Source organism: Lycium barbarum, chromosome 10, assembly GCF_019175385.1.
Source record: "Lycium barbarum isolate Lr01 chromosome 10, ASM1917538v2, whole genome shotgun sequence".
NCBI classification, from domain to species: domain Eukaryota; kingdom Viridiplantae; phylum Streptophyta; class Magnoliopsida; order Solanales; family Solanaceae; genus Lycium; species Lycium barbarum.
In genome coordinates this window covers 35,207,397-35,212,945 of record NC_083346.1, presented here as the reverse complement: position 1 = coordinate 35,212,945, position 5,549 = coordinate 35,207,397, and the positions used below count along the sequence as shown (strand labels likewise).

The 5,549-nt window shown below is 41.4% G+C and overlaps 1 non-coding gene across 1 annotated transcript; it reads left to right on the top strand.

Moving 5' to 3' along the window:
* Window positions 1-1,017: 1,017 nt before the first annotated feature.
* On the top strand, window positions 1,018-1,123 carry LOC132616354 (small nucleolar RNA R71). The gene has a single exon (XR_009573141.1). It is a non-coding gene; the product is annotated as a small nucleolar RNA R71 (small nucleolar RNA).
* The last annotated feature ends 4,426 nt before the right edge of the window (window positions 1,124-5,549 follow it).

Below are 5,549 nucleotides of genomic sequence, written 5' to 3'. Positions count from 1 at the left end.
ATATCAACAACCTCCTTGTCAGCAGGATTCTCATCAACTATAATGAGTGCTTCAGACTGCACCTCACCCTCTTCATCTATTGTCTCATGATCAACCACCTTCTTATCAGCCCCTTGGAGTATTTTACCACTCCTAGTAGTAATGGCAAACACACGATCTACACCGCCTCCCCCATTCTTTGGATTCAGAATAGTGTCACTCGAAAGTCCTCCCTTTTTGGGAGGGTGCTGCTATCTAGAAATATCCCTCATCTGTGACTCAAGCTTCTGAATGGCCGCTGTATGGGAACCCACTATCTCTGTCAACCCAGATAAAGTCCTCTCAGACTTAGACTGATTTTCCAGAATCTTCTCAAGCATTGATTCAACCTTCGAACTACCTTGCTCTGTTGACTGCCCTTTCGGTGGTATATAAGGATTTGAACGCTTGTTCCGAAAATTATTACCGTTGTTATAGCTCCCTTGGTTCGCACCACCATAATTATTGTTGTAGTTCCCAAAGTTGTTATAAGCATCTTGACCTTGCTGAGGTCTCCACTGATTCTGATTCTGATTCTGATAACCACCTTGATAGTTCTATCTTTGGTAACCCCCTTGAGAGTTATTAACATAATTAGCATCTTCAACTTGCATAGGGGGCCCATCATGAAACGGACCATCTTGAATATGGTACATCCCTTTTGGCAAAACTGTATCATCTTCACAAACATTTACCTTCTTAATCTGGGATTCATCAAACTTCTTTGTTAGCAAGGAAATATTTGTTGCAAGTTCTGCTAGTGTTTGTTGGGTATCTTGATTCTCCTTTACCATATTCTGGATCATAGCACTACCATACGGTACAACATCAGCATTAGTTGAGTGCCAAGCCTGATTATGAGTAGTCAGCTTGTTCAATATGTTAGTCACTCATCGATAAGATTTGTTCATGAAACAACCATCAGCTGCATTATTAGCAACTGACTGCGTCACTGGATCTAACCCTCGGTAGAAATTCTCCATTAATATGTTATCCGGAAAACCATGATTCGAACTCTTCTGCAAATACTCCTTGAATCTCTCCCAGGCTTCATATAGTTGTTCCCCTGGTCGCTGCTTAAATTCATAGATCTTGTCACGAATTTCAGCCTTCTTGCTAGGGGGGGTACCATTTTATGAGAAAAGCAGTCACCATCTCTGCCCATGAAGTAATCGAATTTCGGGGCAGCTTCTCAAACCATGTTCTTACCTCTCCAATTAAGGAGTATTTGAATAACCTCAACCGAATAGCATCTTGTGGAACGTTGTTCTGGATGTGATTAGCACACACATCCATAAAATTCTGCAAATGACGTTGAGGGTCATTCTCGGTAGAGTTCCGAAAGTATCCCTCAAGCTTCAACAACTGGTATAGAGAGGAGTCAATTTTCACAGTAGCAGCTCCAACTCGAGGCTGAACAATAGGAGATGCATAGTTGATGTGGCGTGATTTTACGCCACAATCGATGCTTTTTAACTATAAGTTTTACTTGTTTTTAAGCAAGTCTATGTCATTTTACGTAGTTTTTGTCATGTTTCAGGTAATACGAGGTCCCTAGAGCCTAAGTGTGGAAAACAAGCAAAAAAGTTGCAAAACTGGAAATAACTGGAAGTTCTGGAAAATACCGTGGAAAAATACTCTACACGATCGCGCAGAGTACCCACGCGATCGCGCCCACGCGGGAATTGCACTCCACGCGTTCGCGCTGTAATGTAACGCGACCGCGCCCACGCGCGTTGGTAATGACACGCGATCGCGCAGGCTCGACACGCGATCGCGATTAAGGGAGCAGGGGAGCTGACGTCATCCACGCGATCGCGCAGACACATGGCGCGATCGCGTTGAAGGATTTTCGGAAATTTCGACCAGAACTTGAATTTTGACGATTTCTTCCATTCCAGTTCATATAAATAGAAAATTAGGGCAAAAACATTATTATCTTTGGCAGCTCCCACAAGTTGGAAGCTAGGGTTCCTACACAAATTGTTCTTTCTTCTTTTTAATCCTTGTTGATGGAAATCTCTTGGTGACAATTAAGATTGACACTCTTGTTGTGCTTATTTATTCATTTGCATTGTTCTTAATCAAGTAAGTTTTTGCTATTTTAATTATTCTTGTTCATGAATGTTTTCAAGGGATTAGCTAACCTTTGAACTCGCCCATTTACTTTGTTTGAATCTCGGAAGAGGAAAAACGGAGTTGGGATAGGATAATTAACATGAATTTAGGGCGTTAACCCTCATCTAATGGAAGTTGACCTAGGAATAGGCAATACCACTTGTAGCCATATTCGGGTGTTCTTAATGCTCCTAATTGCTTGAGGGATCTTCAATTGGGTAGTCTAGTTAATCTTCGGAAGAAGTTAATTTAGAGTCATTATCCGAGGCTAAATAACATAAACTTGCTATTATTTACAATTCGTGAAATAGATTGGATCGTTACTTGAGAAGTAGTTTCCCTCCTTCCATTCTTGTTGCCATTGATCAATTTACTTGCTTTCTAGATTAGAATTTATATTTCCGTATTTTATCAAAACCTTATAAAAAACCACCATTGATGCGTTCGGGCATAACTATTGTTAGTGATAATTCCTAATCTGCTTAAATCACCTACATATTGTTCTCTGTGGGATTCGACCCCGACTCATAGTTGGGTAAATTATATTTGCATACGACCGTGCCCATTCTAATTAATAGGGTGGATTTGGACGTTATCAAAAATGGCGCCGTTGCCGGGGAACAATTGGTGTATTTTGGCTAATCTAGGAAATAAGCTAACTTGCTTTGATCCGAACCCGTAAATATTTGTGTTGTTGTTTTCTGTGTTTTATTTTATATAAAAAAAAATAAAAATAAAAAATGGCATCTTTCCATGAAAACTTGTTTAGTAATGACTTTTATTGTGAGCATGGCCAAATTGGTGAGTTCAAATTCATGATGGAGTGTCTACTAGGTGAGGGTAATGAAAACCAAAAAGCTTTTGAAGAGTACTTGGAAACTAGTCTCTAACTTGGTTTGATGAAAGAAGAAGAAAATCCTCCACGGGCAAATCATTATGAACTACCCAATGCTCAAGATAAAAGGGTAAATCATGAAGATGAGTTTATTGGGAATGCCAAAGAAAAAAATGAATGGGAGTCAACCATTGTTCTGAACAATATGGTTGGTGTTGACCCCAATCCGGGGGAAAAAGAGGATGTCATAATTCAAAAAGTTCAAGAGCCTTATATTCTGCAATTTGAAAATTCAACAAGGCAAAATGACATTCCTCACTTGAAAGCCAAGAAGTGTAGAATGAACAATATTTTACTTGGCGTGATCAGATATTTACCACCCCCCACTGCTCGTGGTCACAAACTTGATTCCAAGTTAGGTGCCCAATTCATAAGCTCCAAATGGCGAGAAAAGCGGTAAAGTTGGTATCCGTCGTGCCGCGACGTTAACTTAAGCGCTTGGTGGAGGCAACCCATCGTTTTTAAATTTTTTAATCATTTTTGAAATTTGTTTTTTTTTTAGAGTTTTTTAGTTTATGATTTGTGACTAATCTGCAAAATTTCACAATTTTTGGAGTTGTTTTGAATAGGTTGAGTTTTCAGAACAACCACAAATCAGTAGCTGCTGGTTTTTCTGCTTATGTTCTGAATCTGGAAAAACAGGGCCGAATTTTACCCTTCGCGATCGCGCCTCGACACCACGCGATCGCGTTACAAAAAAAAAAAAAAGAGAGAGTAAATTACTCTGCGCGATCGCGCCACATCATCACGCGATCGCGCAGAGGCGCGTTTTTAAGGAACTAAACAGACCTGGGGGTTAAAATCCCCCATTTTCCTCCCATTCTCTTCCCATTCCCCTAATTCTCTCTCAAACCAACTTCAAATTTTAAGAAAAATTCTTCAACTTGCAACCACAAGGTATGTGATTCCTTCATTGTCTTGTTCTAGGGTTGTTTTTATCATCATTCCATGTTAGAAATTGTGAAAGAATTTTTTTTTCTTTTCTTTCTTTCTTCTTTTACTTGTTTAAGCATGAATATATGATAAAATTGTTGAATTTCTTGTTATATAAATGGTTGTTTGTTGTTGAGTGATGTGAGTTGAGAGATGGGTGCTGATATATGAAAAAAAAAAAAATGGGGCAAAATACGTGCTTAAAATCATTGAATTGAAGCCCCAAAAATGATGCCCATAACCTGTTTGTGAAAATGTTTCTGAGAATCTGAAATGACTCAGCGCGATCGCGCTGATCATAGACGCGATCGCGCTGAATAAATGGCTCAAATTTGCGCGATCGCGCCAGTTCCTTACGCGATCGCGCTAAAGGAATATCTCGAATTGGCGCGATCGCGCCTGGTTGCCACGCGATCGCGCTGAAGGAAAAATGGCAGTGCCCAAACAGAATGTTCGCGCAGAGCTGCTCAAAACTTGGGGGACCAATTTCCTTAACCCAACTCCTCATTATACATCATTGTAGGTGTTCATATGCATTGTGTTTGTTTTGTAGGTACTTAAACTTAAAAAATGGCTTCATCATCCAGTGCTGCCCAAGTACCCTTGATTGAATATTATGACACCACCACCTTCCAGTCAGCAAAATGTTCGAAGCTGTATGATAGGCTGCTGGGAAAGAGCTTCATTGAAGAGAGGGGCTTTGTAACAGAAAATTTGGAAGAAAAGATGCCCGAGTTCTATGGAAGGTTGGTAACAAGCGGCTGGATACGCTTTGCAGATGAACCAATCAGGGCAAACCATACCCTTGTGCGGGAATTCTACGCAAATGCTGCAGAGGCAGACATTACACATAGGGCAATTGTCAAAGTCAGAGGTGTGGATGTCCTGTGCAATGCCTCAAGAATAAATGCCTATTACAATCTGCAGGATGGTGACAACAGCGAGATGACACAGATGTATGAACAACTGCGGCAACAATGGTTTGTGACCCACCTCCACGGTGGGGAGCAACCAAAGTGGCTGACAACAATGCAGAGAAAGATTGACTCTGCAGAGTTCACTGCTGAGGCCAAAACTTGGCTTGATATTGTCGCATCCAAGGTGTTGCCTTCCAAACATGAGTCAGACGTGCCCATTGAGAGGGCTAAATTAATTTGTGCTGTGATGGAAGGGTTGCCTGTCGACGTGGGGAGGCTCATTATGCAAGAAATCCGGGAGGTGGTGCTTGAACGGACTAAGAGTCTATTCTTCCCGTCATTGATCACTTACCTGTGCTCCACTGATGGAGTGCCCACAAGGCCAGGTGACAAAGAAAAGGGGCCTGGGGGACCAATTCATCCTTTGAAAAAGAAAGGATCTGTTGCTATACAAAAGAAAAGGAAGATTGATATAGCAGCCTCGTCATTTGGGCAGTTTACATCTACTGCATCAGATTCTACTGGTGGGGCATCTGCTCCTCCTATGGCTATACCAATCCTACCACCAATACAAGAAGCAGCCAGGCCTTTCTAATATATCTCCACCCAGGTCCATGGGATGGACAATCGGCTTCAGCAGCTAGTGGCTAGTCTCCCTGCGGGCCCAC